This window comes from Tamandua tetradactyla, chromosome 14 (assembly GCF_023851605.1).
Source record: "Tamandua tetradactyla isolate mTamTet1 chromosome 14, mTamTet1.pri, whole genome shotgun sequence".
In the NCBI taxonomy this organism is placed as follows: Eukaryota; Metazoa; Chordata; class Mammalia; order Pilosa; family Myrmecophagidae; genus Tamandua; species Tamandua tetradactyla.
The window spans coordinates 23477799-23495132 of NC_135340.1; the positions used below are offsets into that span (position 1 = coordinate 23477799).

A 17334-nucleotide genomic window follows, 5' to 3' on the forward strand; every position below is an offset into this window, starting at 1 on the left:
CGAGACCTGGTGATCGCACAGAATCTCAGATTTGGTAATGTGAGTGCCTTCCCCACCACCCCACCATCCTGATAACTTTTTTTTTTTTTACAAGTGGAAATGGGAAAAGAGTGGAATGCGGGGCTTGGGGGAGTGTAGGTGACAAACGACTTGCTAAAGAATCATCCCCCAAACCAGGAAAGGTGGCCCAATATCGTTTTTTTCTAACAGCTTTATTTCGTTGTCCGTCCGTTTTTAAGTGTACAATTTAGTGAGCTTTTGCGTTGTGTAGCCATCACTACAATCCAGTTTTAAAATATTTCCATCATGGGAAAATGATACTTCCTGGCCGTTAGCAGTCCATTCTGCTCTACTCCCAGCCCTAGGCAACCACTAATCTAATTCCTGTCTCTATTGAATTTATGAACACTTCATTTAAAAAAAAAAAAGAATCATCCAATATGTGGCTTCTTTCACTGAGCGTAATGGCTTGAGTTTCATCCATGTCGTAGCATGTATCAGTACCACCTTTTTATTGTTGAATAGTCTCCCCAGATCATTTTACCAACAGCGAACAAACTACCACCACCATCTGGAAACCAATATTAATGACTCAGTGTTTACACCAGTCAACTAGGGAGTGTTGACTTCATTTCTTTACTACCAGAATGTCTCCTGGAGGGAAGGGAACTAGTTAAAGAACAAGTGTGGCCTGGTAGGTTGTTATTGCTTATTTTCATGGCTTCTTTAAAGATTTAATCCCTTCCATGGTAGAGAGAGTTGCCCTTTTCTTAGAAGCCTCTGCCCCTGATATTTTCCTTAAGAGAAGTTTCCAGCATTCAGAACGTTTGTAGTTGTCTTTTTCATTTGTTGTTTATTGAATATCCTCAAGCAGGATTGGATAACCTCCTCCAATTAGGCTGGGCAATTTGTCAGGATGCTATAAAATTAGGAAGAGTTCACATCCTGGAAAAATGCCGCTATTTCACACCTCAGCAGGCAGGTGCCCAAATGACTAAAAGGATGCATGCTATTCAGAACTCCCACGGGGCTCAGCCGTCTCTGATGTAATTTCACTGGGCAAAGTTAAACTGTGCAGCTGTTTTCACAGATAGACCTTGACTCTGTGACCATTAAACAAATAAAAGAAATATGTCATTGAGTTTCATGGTTGTTTATACAATGATACATTTTAATTATTTTGTTTTGAAACATGTAAGAGCAATTAGCCTTATAGTCTTTTGTTTGTTTGTTTGGAATGGTCAACCAAGGAGGGATGGGGTGGGGAATGAGATTTCATTCTTGGCTGGTTTGTACCTCATGTTTACCGTAAGGATACTGAAGAAAAATACCTGAATTTAAGAGGTGATTGCCTCTGCTGTGGAAATATCTGGCGCGAAAAAGTCAAAGAAACCTGGGTGCTTTTAACCTAAAAAGACAAACTGTTAAAATTAAGTATTGCTTTCAGTTGGGAGACATTGCAGCGTTTTGTATTCCTAGGATGCCTGGTTAGTTTATCCTGCTTTATTTAAGAGTTTTTGATATGCAAAAATCTTAACTAACTCCCTGTAGAGGAGTAGATTCCAAACGGGGCTGCACATTGGAACCACCTGCGGAGGTGCCTGCTCCAATCCCAAGAGCCTCTGATATAACTGGTCTGGGATTGGGTCAGGGTATTGGATGGTTGTAAAAGCTCTCCAGGTGATTCTAACGTGCAGATCAGGGTGCATAATACTTAGCTCTGTGTTAGAGGTTAAACTAATAACTGCAATTTTTCATTCTTCTTTCATTATCTTTTCATTAACATCCTACCTTCAATGTGCTTACTGTGTCCCCCTTGATAACACATGGAAGCCTCTTCTAGTCTGATGGTTGTTTAAAAACCATCCCTAACAGAAAGGTTAAAAATGCAGTTTTAAAAGTACTTTTCTGTAAGTGTGCTGTCTGGTTACGTGTCCAACTTTGTGCAGAATGGCCATTAAGGGAGTGACCAGCCTCTGAAATGACACCATACGTGGCATCTTCAGGCGTCAGAATGCTGCTGAAAGCCTGCAGGAGCTTCTCGAGAACAGCATAGTTATCTGATTGGATTTGGCTCATTACCTATAGAGATAAACTCTTAGTTTTGGGTCTTAGTTTTTTCTCTTCTGTATTTATCTGAATGCAAATCTGGTGTTGTCCTTGACTTTTTTGTTTTCTCTTGTTATTCTTTTGGAGAAGCACCCTTTATGCTCCCTGTAAACTGTTACTTAGCTTATGCCATGCATAATAACTTGGTTTTATTTCAGTTGGGGCCCTTAAAGCAAGTCTGTTCTTGTTTTAGGAAGTGTACTTTTATTCTGTAGACTCCTACAATATTTCTTTGATTGGCCATAAAGCAAAATCAGCTTGGAAACTGATCTCCCAAATCATTAACTCCACATTGATGTTTACTCTCTTTCTAGTTTTCCTGATTCTTTTCCATTTTTTGCATCTTATGCTAAGGAAGTGTGTACGTCTAGCTTTTCAGGATTTGTTGATGCCACACAGTGGAATAATGTTCACGGCCTTTGAGGAATAAAAATTTTGAAGTTGATTTAGAGAAAGATAGCCCTGTGGCAAACAACTTTCTTTTTCTGGATCTTAGTTTATTCTCCTGGAAAGTGAAGGGGGTTGGGCCAAGTGATGAGAAGGGATCTTCCGTTGGCACATTCTGCGTCTAGACAAGGGGGTCCTGAGTACATATGTAGGCTGCAGGGGCTGTGCCATTGTCAGGGGCTTGAGAGAAAACACTGACTGTAGCAGCTGCCTCCTGGCTGCCCCAGGACCCAGATAAATGCACGTCCTTTTCTTATGCAAAGACCCTTTCTGCTCATATCTCAGTGCTAAATTATGACCTGGATCACATTTGCCCCTTTTTTTGACTAGGTGTAAAGGAAGTCACATTGTCCCTGGAATCCCACTGCGAATTCCCTCTTCAGGGAGGAAAACTGTGACAAGGAGCATACATTCCTCCACAAGACCCAGCATATATCCCAAGTCAGCTCCTCATGGGCAAGGATTTTTCTGTTTTCATCACTGTACATGTAGCCCCTGGAAAAGTGCCAAGCATATAATAGGTGCTCAATAAATACTTGCTAAATGAATGAAACAACCCCATTCTGTCTTGGCATATGCCTCTTTGTATTGCTGTTCTTTTTTTGGTAAACATTTTATTTTTGAAGATTTTTGGATTTACAGAAAAATTGAGAAGGTATAGAGAGTTCTATATCTCACTTCTAGTTTCTGCTGTTATTAACATCTTACTTTAGAACGGCACATTTGTAATAGTTAATGAGCCAATATTGATACATTATTAATTAAAGTTCATGTTTTATTCAGATTTCTTTTGTTTTTACTTAAGTTTTGTTTTGTTCCAAATCCCATCCCATCCACATTACATTTAGTCTTCTTGGGGATTTAGGTTCCTCTTGGCTGAGACACATTCTCAGACGTTCCCTGGGCAGATTTAAGGACTAGTGGTCTGGCATTTTGTAGAATGCTCCTCAAATAGGATTTGTCTGATAGTTTTCTCCTGATTAGACTGTGGGCTATGTGTTTTTAGCGAGAAAGAGCACAGAGGTTAGGTTCCATTTTATCATATCATATCAACAGTACATACTATCAGCAGGACTTACTGAAGTTACCTTTTTTCCCTGCCTTTCTATACTATACTCTTTTGAATGAAGTCACTGTGTGCAGCTCACACTTAAGGAGCAGGGAGTTACACTCCACCTCCCTGAAGGCACAGTATCTACATAAATTATTCGGATTTCTTCTCCATGGGAGATTTGTCTCTTCGCCCCATTTATTTCTTTACTGTTTGTTTTTTCATATGTGGCAAACCTCCCCCCAAAGGCTTTATATTCCTTAAAGGCAGGAACCATTCCTTATAGAATGTTCCCAATACTTGCACAGAGTAGATGCTCAGATTGTCACTGAGGTAGAGAAGGTCCATAGCTTCCAGTCCTGGAACTTTCACTGCAGGATTTGGGGCCAAAAGTTGCCCATTTGGCTCTTGGCACGGATTTAATAAAAATGCTCATAATAGCAGTTCGTGATGCTGACACTTCGTAGTTAGTGATGCTGGCGCTGTGCAGCTCCTTACGGAAGACATGTTCTGAGTCTTCATCACAGACTTGCCGGTGGCTGTCGTCCTGACTTCAGGTGTGAAGACTGATGTCCAGATCGTGAGGCTTGCCTCAGTGACACAGCTGGAAAGCAGAGTCAGCATACAAATCTAGATCTCAGAAGCCCATGTCCTTAACCACCAGGTTATGTTATCTCCCCTCCTAATAGCCAAATAAAGGCACAAAGAAGGGTTTTAACTAATGCCAAAATGTGATGGACATGACATGGGCTCTAAGACAACAGAGAAAGGAAAGATAAGTCCCTGGCTGGAGGAGTGACTGGTGAGATCTTCTAGATCTGCTATAAAAATTAGTACATCCTCAAAGGAAGCATATAATTCTTAGGTTATTATAACAGGACAATTAGGAGATATTATTCTGTATCCCAAACCCAAGCAGAGCAGGTACTGCTGCTATTCCTAACACTCCGGTCAAACAGTGGTTTCTAAAACATATCAATAGGAAGCAGAAGCCTAATGTGATTCCATTAGCTTGTGAGATAGGAGGGTCTTTTGCTGATTCCAAACTCTGTGTTCTAGGGACCATTCAGGATGCACTTTTTTGTTTGTTTGTATGCTGGATGGTTGGGTCACATTCCATTCTTTTTTCCTTGTGACTGTCCCATTATTGCATCACCGTTTGTTGAATCTTGGTTGTTGTTTTGTTGTTGTTGTCCTTTGGGAAATTCATGGGCCGGAAATCAAACCCAGGTCTCCCACCCGGAAGGCGAGAATTCTACCATTGAGCTACCTTTGCACCCTCCTAAGATACACTTTTAATAATATCCATACTATGAACGATTCCTTCTCCCCCCTGGGAGATGTGACTGGTGGTGGTATGGTGATCTACTGATAATGATGGTAGAGGTTATTTGAAGTCATTGATCCAATAAATTTTCCCCCATTGAGCTGTTAGGATTTAAAATAAAATGCCTTACACATGTGGTTCTTGGAATTAGATATTCATGTGTTGGTAAAACGGGAACCTCGCATAACATTTTCTGTTGGAACAGAGCATACAAGCTGAATACAAAATGTTTCCAAATAACTGTGCATGACAAAAGCCAGTTCCTTCATTATATTTTTTTTCATTAAATGCTAATTTTAAAAGTGATGGCATGAGAAACAGCTCTTTGAAATATGATAGGTATAAATTGAAGTATTTAATAAGGCTTAATCCCACCCCTAGTATACCTAATTTTACTTTTCTGCTCCAATTGAATTTTCATGTTGCAAAATAATTGTTGAAGACATGCTACTATTTTGTCAAATTAAGCTGCAATAGAACGTGACATGTCATTGTTTATATAATATCAAATAAGGGAAAAATGTTTCCAGTTACACTGTGCTGACTATAAAATTTCAGAGGTGTTAAAATGTGGATCCCAATTTCAGAGGCGTTAAAATATGGATAGAATGAGCATCTTATAATCAATAACATATTTTTCTCCTAATTCCAAAAGGGTTCATTTTTGCAAGAAATGGCGTGTATTACAAAAAGAAAAATGTTTAAACCATGTAAAAGGAAGGGGGAACACATGTAAAAAAGGAGGGGGGTAATTAAATTTAGCTTTGAACTTCTTGGAAAGCTAAGCAAATATAGAAAGCTTGTTTCATTTGTTGAATAATTAAAGGGATTTCTCCCCCTCAGAGCAGCCAAACTTTTTTTTTCTGGAACTAAATTGTAAAAAAGAACTGCTTATTTGGAATATATATTAAGGGATCCTATAGGCAATGTAAAGGCCATTCATTTCAACAACTGATTTAAAGAAGATATGGAAACGTTTTAGCTTGGCCATTTCTTCAGTCTTTAAAAGCAGGAAGTCTTAGTGAAGGTTTGTCTAATAGCTTTAGAAAATTGAAGATTAAATTAAATTTATTTAAATTGCTTTGCCAATATTTAACTAAAGAACATTTTAATAGGAATGTTGTGCCAAGTATGACAAATATTACACTGAAATCTGTTGAGCTTAATATTATCCTGAAAAGTCACAATTATTTGAAACTGAATTGGTACTGAAAATCGTTTTCAGGGATGGCAGAAGAAAAGTACAGGTTTTAGTTGTTTTTAGATTGAGATATTTAAGATAAACAGTTTTTTAATTGTAATACTTGTCTTTACATGACCAAAGCTAGTTCAGACTATTCATTAAGCCCAAGATTTGAATTTTGGGTTTTTAGGTTTCTTCCTTTTTTTTTTTTAATATGCCCTGGGTCACATTTCATTCTTTTTCCGTGTGAGTATCCCGTTATTTAGCACCATTTGCTGAATTTTTGTTTGTGTTTTCTTTCTTTCTTTGCTTTGCATAAATCAAGCCCGGGTCTCACGCATATTCTTCCTTTTATAATGGCTTTTTTTTTGTTATGGAAATTTTCAAACATATGTAAGAAGCAAACAAAATAGTATAATCAACTCTTTCTTTAATCCATCACCCAGCTTGAACAATTATTGGTTTATGGCCAATTTTATTTCTTCTATGCTCCTGCATCTGATTATTTTATACCAAATAAGTCACATTTCTCAAAGATCTCTCTCCAAGATAAGGACTCTGTTTTAAAAATATAACCATATTATCATTATCATACCTAAAATTAATTATTCCATATATCATAACCACTCACATTATGCTTGCCTCTATTGTCTTATAAATTTTGTTTTTTTTTATGGATTTCTTGATTGAATCAGGTTCAAAATAAAGTCTATACATTACAATTGATGTGTCTTTTAAGTTTCTTTTGATCTATAGATTTCCGTTCATTTCTTTTTAATCATTTTTTGTTTGTTTGTTTTTATTGAAAAATCCAGGTCATTTTCTGAAGCATTCCCCGTAGGCTGTATTTTGCTGATTGTGTCTCCCTGTTGTCATTTAATATCTTCCTCTTTCCTTTGTATTTCTTAAAATTGGTCATAAATTGACAATTGTCAGGTTATAGAGACTTGACAACATTTTGGTAACTGTGTGTATACAGATGACTTTATAGTGTCGTTTGTACTTTGAAGCATCAAGGGGTATATAATGTGCCTCCTTTTGTGATGTTATCAGCCATTATGAACATTGCTCCTTTAATTTATTGGGGGTTGCAAAATGGTGATATTCCTAAATTAAAAAAAAAAAATTTTATTTTAGCACCACATATAAAACCTAACATTTCCCCCTTTAAACCACTTCCAAATACATATTTCAGTGCTGTTGCTTACGGACGGTCACAGTGTTATCCTACTATCACCACCATTCATTAACAAAACTCTGCTGTCAACCCAAATACAAACTCTGTGTGGTTTAAGCATTAACAGCTCTTCCCTCCACACCCCCCATCTCCTGTTAAACTGTTTTCTAGATTCTGACTCTGGGTTTGCTTATTCTATTTTTTTTTTTGTTTTAATTTTTATTTTATTGAGTTTGCTTATTTTAATTATTTAATATCAGTAAGATCATACAATTTTTGTCCTTTGGTATCTGGCTTATTTCATTCAACATAATGTCTTCAAGGCAACATGTTATGCATGTATTAGGGCTTCATTCATTTTTCAGGGGTGAATAATATTCATTGTGTGTATATAATACCAAATTTGTTTATCCATTCATCAGTTGATGGACACTTGAGTTGCTTCCATCTTTTGACAATTGTGAACAATTCTGCTGTGAACATAGGTTTGCAGATACCTGTTCAAATCCTTGATCCCACTTATTGTAGGTATAAACCTAGTAGTGGCATCACTGGGTCATATGGTAATTCTACATTTAACTTTCTGAAGAACTGCCAAACTGCTTTCTACAATGGCTGCACTATTTTGCGTTGCCACCAGCAACGAATAGTTTCTGCACATACTCTCTAATACTTGAAATTTTTTTTTTTTTTTTGCCGGTAAAGTAGGAGTTTTATTTCTTCAGCATCAAGATTCTCATTGCTGTAATTCTTTTTTTATTATTATTATTTTTATTTTTTTTCTCTATATTAACATTCTATATCTTTTTCTGTTGTTTTGCTAGTTCTTTTCCTAAATCGATGCAAATGTACTAAGAAATGATGATCATGCATCTATGTGATGATGTTAAGAATTACTGATTGCATATGTAGAATGGAATGATTTCTAAATGAAATTTTTTTTTTTAATAATAACCATTCTAGTGGGTGTGAAATTTTATCTCTTGCTTTTGATTTGCATTTCCCTGAAGGCTTATGATGTTGAACATCTTTTCATGTGCTTTTTTTTGTGATTTGTATATCTTCTTGGACAAATGTCTATTCCAGTCTTTTGCCTGTTTTAAAATTTGATATTCTTAATGTTGTCATTCCTTTTAAATATATTAGCTGAAATGCTTCTAAAAAGAGAATCCCTTCATCAACCAAAGCAAGATAAGTACTTTGCTTTTGTCTTAATTTACTGGTTCAAAATAATAGATTACTTCCCTTGCATCCTCCAAAGTTAAGTACATTTGTTTATTTACGTCTGTTTTAAGTATTATTATGAACTCATGGTTTTAACATATTTGATGTTTCAATCTGCTGTAATTTTCCTTGTGCTTAAATTGGACCATTTTTGTCCTGCGAAGCCTTTTCTAATTGACTCCTGAGTCCTTTTGATATGGACTCTCATAAATTTTGATAGCTTCCTTGCTTTCTGAAATAAGATGCTCCAGGCTCATTTTGGAAATTTCCTGCCCGAGACCCAGAATTAACTGGTTCTCCAAGGAACTCTGGTTCCTCTTAATGGGAAATAGTGTTTAGACATTATAATCTAGGTGCCAGGGATGCTCACTGATCCTGGGTTTGTCACTGTTTCCAGCCTTTTTAGTGATACTGATGGGAGTATTGCCTTGGAAAAGTAAGGAGAGAACTGTCATCTTTAAAACTTCCCTAGCATTGGGAAATTTTTCTTTTGTTTCTCTGGTTGATTCCAGATCTGTAGGTCTGAGAGGGAAGATATGCTTCTCACCTCTGAGGACCACAGATGTGCTTACCCCAGAGTAGCCTTTGAGAAGTGTGCTAAACTCCAAGGTGCCCCTCCTGGGGGGCGGACACCCCTCCTTAGCAGAGTCACACGTTAGGATTTCTGTTGGGTGGTTCAGAGAGTCTCTTTCTCCACCCTCCTACTCTCTGCCTCCAGGGCTTATTAGAATCTTATAAACCTCAGAAGCCAAGTTTTCTTCATTTTATTTCATAAAAAAATAAAACCCAAACCAAAAAATTTTGCAATGCATCGTCATTCACCAAGCATTTTGTGCCGCTATAGTGAGCATTGTGATTATCTTTGTGACCTTCATTTCACTCTTTCCGTTGTGCAGCACCTCCCCTGCGTGCTCCCCAGCTCTACACGCCCAGTGCACGGTATTCATCTGGACACAATGGTTATAATTCACGGGTCTCCAAATAGGAGGACTCCTGATCACTGTGGGAAGTCGTATCCTCTCTTCTCCTGATGTGGAAGAGAAAGTGTGAATCCTTGGTGGCTGCTGGCAGCCACTTTGCAATAACGAGGTAAGGCAGCCTGGAGGTGAGGCAGCATAGGAGTATTGCAGAGCCAAGAGCACTGCGGTGAAGTGGAGCCAGAGCCTTAAGTGAAAAGGTCCGATGCCTGATTACCTATGGGCTTTTCATTTACAGGAATCAATGAGTTCCCATTATTACTTAAGCTATTTGGAATTTTATTTCCAGTAATTTTCATCATATAGTAGTCTCATGGATACAATCATCCTTTGAGACTATGAATTCGTTTACTTCTCTCAAATTTTGGGTTTCTGATTTTAGATTCAAATAATATTTAATTCGAACTTTCATTGTCCTGGTATAGCACCAGGTACTTGCCATATTATCCTCTGCCCTCACAAACACCTTCCAAGATGGATTCTGTTCTTATTGCCTTGCCATTTTCTACATGAGGAACTCAGATTCTGAGCGGTTAAGACTTCCCCCAAAGACACGAAGCCTTTAAGCAGTGCTCATGTCTAGATTTGAGGCTATTGTAAATATCATATTGCATCTGTTTCTTATATAAAATAAGTTAGGACTCAAAATTCAGCTTTGTGTAAGTAGTTGGTGAAGATAATTTGTATTTCTGAGATACTTTTTATTTCCAAAGCATATTTGAATCTATGCTACCATCACGCGAAACGTTATCAGCAGTAGCTTTTGATGGATAGAGGTCAGATACGTTTCACTTGGAAAATGAGTCAAGGTGTATATATCTAAAGGATATAGAAGAGGAAAAAATGATGTCAGGTTATCCAGTGGAGAGCTCAGCAACTCCAATGACAGATCAAGGGATGAGCCTCTGGGTACCACCAAAAGGGTTTCCACTGTGGACACGTAATTGTATTTGATTAAGTCGGGGTGGTGAGGTTCCCACTGGCAGTTGAGAAAAGTTTCAGGGATCATCGGACAGAAACCCCATCCTCCCTTCCACTTCATCTCCTTTCCCCCACCCAAACCCAGCTGGATCTTTATGATCAGATGCAGACAGGGAATACCTGCTCAATCTTGGCATTATACAGGATGCCCACAGAGACTGCTTTAACACAGTACACACAGGCATTTTAATATCTTCAGTTTCTCAAGCTAACACAGCCTGGGTCAGGTCATTTCTTGGCTTTAGAACAAGGGTGAGTGATCCAGATGTCTCCTGGACTCTTACAAACCCTTAGACCAACTATAGATCTTTCAGATATTTTGTTATAATTTTACAGATGGGAAAGTTAATATAGTTAAGTCTGCAGGAGTTATCTGTCTTCCAAGTGCCCATGGTGGTAGCAGAAGTAAATGCAAGTTGAGGTAATTTGATTTGCTGTTCAGTCGTTGCTTCACTAGAATGAATTAGCTTTTCCCTCTTAGGAAGTTACTTAAGCAAATTTTATGATACGTGAAGCCCAGAATAAATGTCAGGAATATCACTGGAAGGCCAGACTTATGCCTTCAAGTATAAAACCTAAAAGGATTAAGACTGGCTAAATTTGTAGTAATTCGTGTTGAAGAGTTGACAGTGAGGTTAGTTAAGTGGTCTTCTGATAATCCAGAGCAGATTTCTATAATGACCATGACATTAATGAGGAAAAGCCATGTTTCATGGTCAAGGTAGTGATGGTCAGTCACCAGGACAATTCTAGTTTTCCAGTAGGGTGAGAGGACTCAGGACCACAAAGCGTTCTATGATCTTCTCATATGTATCTTTTTTTTTAATTAATTAAAAAAATTAAAATTTTTTAATTTTACGCATTTAATAGCTATCACGCATTTGATAGCTATTAAATTCTTACGCATTTAATAGCTATCACCTTGTAAGTCGAGATGTAGCGGAGAGGCTGGAGGGAACTGCCTGAAAATGCAGAGCTGTGTTCCAGTAGCCATGTTTCTTGAAGATGATTGTATAATGACATAGCTTTCACAGTGTGACTGTGTGATTGTGAAAACCTTGTGTCTAATGCTCCTTTTATCTACTTTATCAACAGATGAGTAAAATTAAAAATTTTTTTAATTACCAAAAAACACCAAACGAACGCAAACATTCGCAATTTTTTATCATACCATTCTACATATATAATCAGTAATTCACAATATCATCACATAGTTGCATATTCATCATCATGATCATTTCTTGGAACATTTGTATCTGTTCAGAAAAGGAAATAAAAAGAAAACAGAAAAATAATTCATACATACCATACCCCCCACCCTTCTCCCTCACCAATCACCAACATTTCAATCTAAATTTATTTTAACATTTGTTCCCCCTATTATTCATCCTTATTCCATATGCTTTACTCATCTGTTGATAAAGTAGATAAAAGGAGCATCGGACACAAGGTTTTCACAATCACACAGTCACATTGTGAAAGCTCTATCATTTTACAATCATCTTCAAGAAACATGGCTACTGGAACACACAGCTCTACATTTTCAGGCAGTTCCCTCCAGCCTCAATCCATTACATCTCGACTAACAAGGTGATAGCTATTAAATGCGTAAGAATAACCTCCAGGATAACTTCTCGACTCTGTTTGGAATCTGTCAGCCATTGACACTTATTTTGTCTCATTTCACTCTTCCCCCTTTTGATTGAGAAGGTTTTCTCAATCCCTTGATGCTGAGTCTCAGCTCATTCTAGGGTTTTTCTCAATCCCTTGATGTTGAGTCTCAGCTCATTCTAGGATTTCTGTCCCACGTTGCCAGGAAGGTCCACACCCCTGGGAGTCATGTCCCATGTAGACAGGGGGAGGGTCTTCTCATATATATCTTGATGAGTAAGTTTTTTATATCAGTAATGGCCTAAAGAAGCCCTCTGTAGTTATAAATTCTAAATACTTAGCTTATTAGATATCAACTTAGATATTAGATTATCAATTTAGCCTTATTAGATAGACTAGAACAGGGGGTGAGGGGCATCTTAGACAATGGATATATTTAGATTATTTCCATTTCTCACTTTCTCATTGATTCAGACATATCTACTGAATGCAATTTGTGTGTCGGGCACTGTGCTCAGTCCTGGATATACACTGAAGGTTAACAGAGGTGATCTCTGTGTTGCTGAAGTTTGTAGTTTAGTGGGGAAGATAGCACCAAGGGTGTAAACATACAAATAAATGTGTAATTACAAAACATGATGGATGAAATAGAAAGGAATTGAGTGCTTTGAGGACGTAATGGGGGGCTTATTTTGGGTTGGGTTACTGTATGGGTTAAGTTCATGTGCAAACTTGGCTAGTTTATGGTGTCTAGTTGTTTGGGCAGGAAGCACTGGCCTGCTCGTGACTGGGGGGACATTTCATGGATTTAAATCATCAGGTGATTGCATCTACAGCTGATTATATCCACAGTCAACAAAGGAGGTTGCCTTCAGCAATGAGAGAGGCCTCATCCTTTTCAGCTGAAGGCCTTAAAGGGAGAACTGATGATTTCAGCCGTCTGAAAGAAGTTCTGTTGCTTCTTCAGTAGCCAGCTTCTCTTGGGGATTCACTGAAAACTTACATCGGAGTTCCCAGTTTGTGGCCTGCCCCATAGAATTCAGACCTGCCAATCCCCACAGTCTCTTGAACCAATTCCTCTAATAAATCTCATAGTATTTACATACATGCACACACTCACACACGTGCACACACACACACACACACATATTTCCTGTCAGTTCTGTTTCCCTGAAGAACCCTGACTAATACAGCTACCAAGAAAGAACTTTGACGGGACTGAGGTTTATGCTGAGAAATGAGAAATGAAAAGCAGCCAGCTAGGTAGGATGGGGATAAGAGTTTTTGAAGCAGAAGGAAAAGTAGATGAGTTGCCCTCCTAAAGGAAAGAACTTGCCCAGTTAAAGTCACTGAAGTTTTAGTGAGTGAATGAGGAGAGAGGGAGCCGGGGGAAGTGGTCGGTGCATGCAAGCTTGTGCATGCTGCTCATCTGAGCTTTGGAATTTTGAAATACCTGGATTCACAGCATGGCTTCTACTCTTACTTATAATCCTGGACATGTCACTTAATCTCCCTGTGAGTCAATTTCCACTGCACTACAATAAGGGTAAGATTATCTACTATGTAGACTTATGTAGAATCTGAGTGTCTGGTCCACGTTAAAACACGATAAGCTGGGTTCCTTTTTCTCTACCACCTGCTTCCTTTTCTCTTCCTGCGTTTTTATCCAGGAGCTGTTGATGTGCTGTATTTGAATGGTTATTTAACTTTAGTTTCTTTTTTTTTTCTTCGCCCTTTTCCATTATCTTGGTGTAGATATTGTTTGCCAATTGAATAATCAAAAGCTGAATAATCCAGGGTTAACTATTATACAAGAAACGTCACTTGGTATTGCTCTTATTATAATGGATTCAGAATCAATCCATCAAAGACTGGATACTTAGTTCATTGTTGCTTAATGTTTTGTTTACAAAATAGCTGTGAATTTTTTTTATGTCATCAAAAACTGTTTTGATGCTTAATATGAAGGCTGTGTGGCTTAGAAAATCAAAAGCATTTATTCAGAAAAGATTTCTATTCCAATACCTGACATAGTGAAAAGGCAGCTTTTTGTTTCCGTGGAATCGATGCAACACAATATGTTTTAATTTATCAGCTCTGTTGGTTGAGTGGTTATGTGAGAACACTTGGGCATCCATTGTCAAATATAACAAATACCCCATGCTCGCAAAAGTTAGAAAGATGTCACAGGATATACCCATTCATCCAAGTAAATCAACTGGACCAAAGAGTTCTTCTGTTTCTTTTTTCCCTCACCTTATTATAATAAAGCACATTGTGAATGAATTTTCTGAAATGGGAACCAGCACTAACATCTTTCAAAAATGCTTTTGCAGGGAGGTAATACTTTCCACCATCTCAGCGCCCACATCTATAGCCTAAGACTACAGCCCTAGCTGCTGTGGATGTTAGTATAAAAAGGCACTATTATATTTCCTTCCCTTCTCACAGAGTTGTTGTGGGGTAGGCTAGATGCCAGGTATAAAATGGTTGCGAGTGGGGAGCCCTCATTCAACAAATTCACCTGAATGGAGAGATCTAGAAAAGCTCTATCCCAGCCTGGTCTGGGTATATTTGATACTGAACAACCCTACAAAGCAGTCAGGGCAGGTAACTGTGAAGTGCTAGGCAAACAGAAGGTGCTCAATGTTTAAATAAGATTTTTTTCTTCTCTAAAGAATTAAATTCCACAACTATTCAGTCTGTACTGTCAGTAGGTTCTTTCTTTGTGTAATCTCCCAAACCTTTAATTCTTTATCCCATCCCCTCTATTGTTTTGAGTGAATCAGAAAACAGCTCTCAGATACTTACTTAAGCAGAGACTTTATTTTATTAGCTTCCTTTCCTGAAGGCTCACAATTATACCGTATCACACGAATACAATTTTCTAACCCTTCCTCGTTCTTAGCTTCATTGCTTTCCTTCCCAGTTTCTTGAACTTTTCCTCCCAGATCTTTGTTTAGAAATTTTTATTTATTGTCTTTTTAGTGTCCTGTCTTTTCTCCATAAAGGAATCTTTCCTTCCCAGAAAGCTGCGTTGCTTTCCTTTTTGACCGCTGGATTGTAACACTGTTACTTTTGTGTTACACATGTGTTGCACGCTGCTGGATCGCTCGGGGGAGGGCCTGGTGCCTGACGGAAAACTACCAGTCGCTTGCAATGCCCAACGTTGGGCTGCCCTCCGCGGCCACCCCCGCTCTGGGCTGTGATGCCCCATTCCCGGGGGAGCCCCCCTTCCAGGGCAGGGCGGGTCTGCAGGCAGGGGTGCTGCGGGCGAGCGTGTGGCGGGCGGGACTTGGCCCTACCCTGTAGACAGCGCCCGCAGGTGGGACGCGGAGGGGCCGAGCGGGGCTGTGGTTTTTGTTGTCGACTTGGCAGCGCCTGCTTTTCCCGGCAGGGCTCGTGGGGGGGCGTGCTGCTCCGCCCCTGCCCTCCTGTGCTGTCCTTCTTCCCGCCCTGGGGCAGCGCACAGGTGACCGCTCCGGGCGGGCGGCGGGGCCAGCGGCCAGCTGAGAAGGGAGAGAACAAGGGGCTCCTGCGCCGCGCCGGGGAGAAGCAAAGCGGGTCCGCGCAGCTCCCGAATCTCACGCTTTCCTCCAAGCAGATGGAAGTTCTCTGACTCGGACCCTGTAAATATTTTCATCCTTAGTTTGTTTTCCTTAGACCCTTAGTCAGGGAGACACAGAAAGGGATAAAAAGAAGAGATGAGAGGACGGGAAAGGGCAAAGAAAGCTTGCGAACGTGACCCCTAAACAACGTTGAAAACCATTTCGACCTTGCTGAAAAGGAGGCAGGATGGAAACGGTGCGCTAAATTTTACGAAGTGGCTGGTATTTGAATATAGCAGGCATATAAATTGGTTTATTTCAGGTGTGATAAAAGAATGATGTATTTGGCAAGACAAAAAAATTAAAATTTCCCATGAATTGCTACCAGATTTTTAATTTCACGAATAAGTGGAGTAGAGTCCAAAAATGGAAATTATTTAAGAATGGAAATTGTCTTAATTATCGGCAAATCTAATTCCTAATAATTAAGCACCAGTCCTCGTCTTTAAAACGAAGTGCCATTTATTAAATTTTAATTTTTAAGAAAGCGTACAAAATAGGAAACTTATTTCTAAAAATAAAGCTCTCTAACCTGTCATTTCAGACTATCCAATTTTAATATGAAAGTTTTTTGACAAGCTCTGTCTCCCTTGTGACAGAACGCCTCTTTTTCCGTTCTCGTCATCACTGCACATTTGTGACATCTGACAGTGCTGTTCTCACACAGCCTTGGGCATTCGGGTCAGGTGATGAGTGAGGCCTTGCAAAGGTGGAGTAGTTTGATTGATTGATTGAATGTGGGTGGCGATCAAGGGTTGCTGGTAGGTGGAAAAATGTTACAGAAAGAAGTGAGGGGGAGCATGGGGCATCAAAGACGAAATTCATTCACCTTACCGTTGTACCTGCTGTTTGAGTTCACAGATGCCTGCGACTGCAGACTCTAATCCCACATTCAATTTTGGAATTAGCCTAGGAAGGGACTTATTTTCTTGAGGCTATTTCCAGGGTTCCCTAATTGGGGCCACCAATGTGTTTGATAAGTAAGTTCTCTATTTCTCTACTAAGTGCATCATCTATTCTCTCTTAGTTGGTAATGGCAGTTGTCTTGTAGGATCTAATTTCTTTCTCTTTTTTTTTCCTTAGCTTCTTAGTTTCTGTTTTTATCGACAAAATACCAGAGGACCAGAATTCTTGTGCGGCTAGGATCTGAGAGCTTATGGAGGCCACTGTAGGAAATGAAAGAAGCCTTTTCTCTTTGGCTCTCAGAAACTGCAGTACTGGTAGCCTAATGAGTTGTAGCATGGGGAAGGCCACAGCTGTGAATGCAATTGAAGGCCCTTGCATTTGCAAATCTAACCCAGCCCCCTGATCCATAAACTGCAATGACGTCTTTTTAAATGTGTGCCATATTCAAGGGGCAAAAAGATAATTTACAGGCAGGGTGGGACTGCTCTTAAAGCTGCCGAATATGTTTTTAATGTGCCTTCGTGTGGTGTGGAGAGGAGCATGAGAACGACCAATTCCACCATAAATATTAAAAACGGCTGGTATTCTGGAGCTTACTTTGTGTGGTCACTTCTCTGGCCTCTGCAATACCTCCACCTTCTGTCTAGATCTGGACTCGAATTCTGGCCAGCTAAATAGAAGAGAGAACTAAATACTTCCATATGTTATCAGCACCCAAGTTTTAAATTCCTAG

The 17334-nt window shown here is 39.1% G+C and overlaps 1 long non-coding RNA gene across 2 annotated transcripts; it reads left to right on the forward strand.

Annotated features, from left to right (window-relative positions):
• Positions 1 to 16369: 16369 nt before the first annotated feature.
• On the forward strand, positions 16370 to 17044 carry LOC143654842 (uncharacterized). Of its 2 annotated transcripts, none has more exons than XR_013161991.1 (3): positions 16370 to 16404; positions 16557 to 16675; positions 16779 to 17044. It is a non-coding gene; the product is annotated as an uncharacterized LOC143654842 (long non-coding RNA). The 2 variants fall into 2 exon arrangements; XR_013161992.1 differs by having other exon boundaries at positions 16371 to 16456.
• Positions 17045 to 17334: the final 290 nt, after the last annotated feature.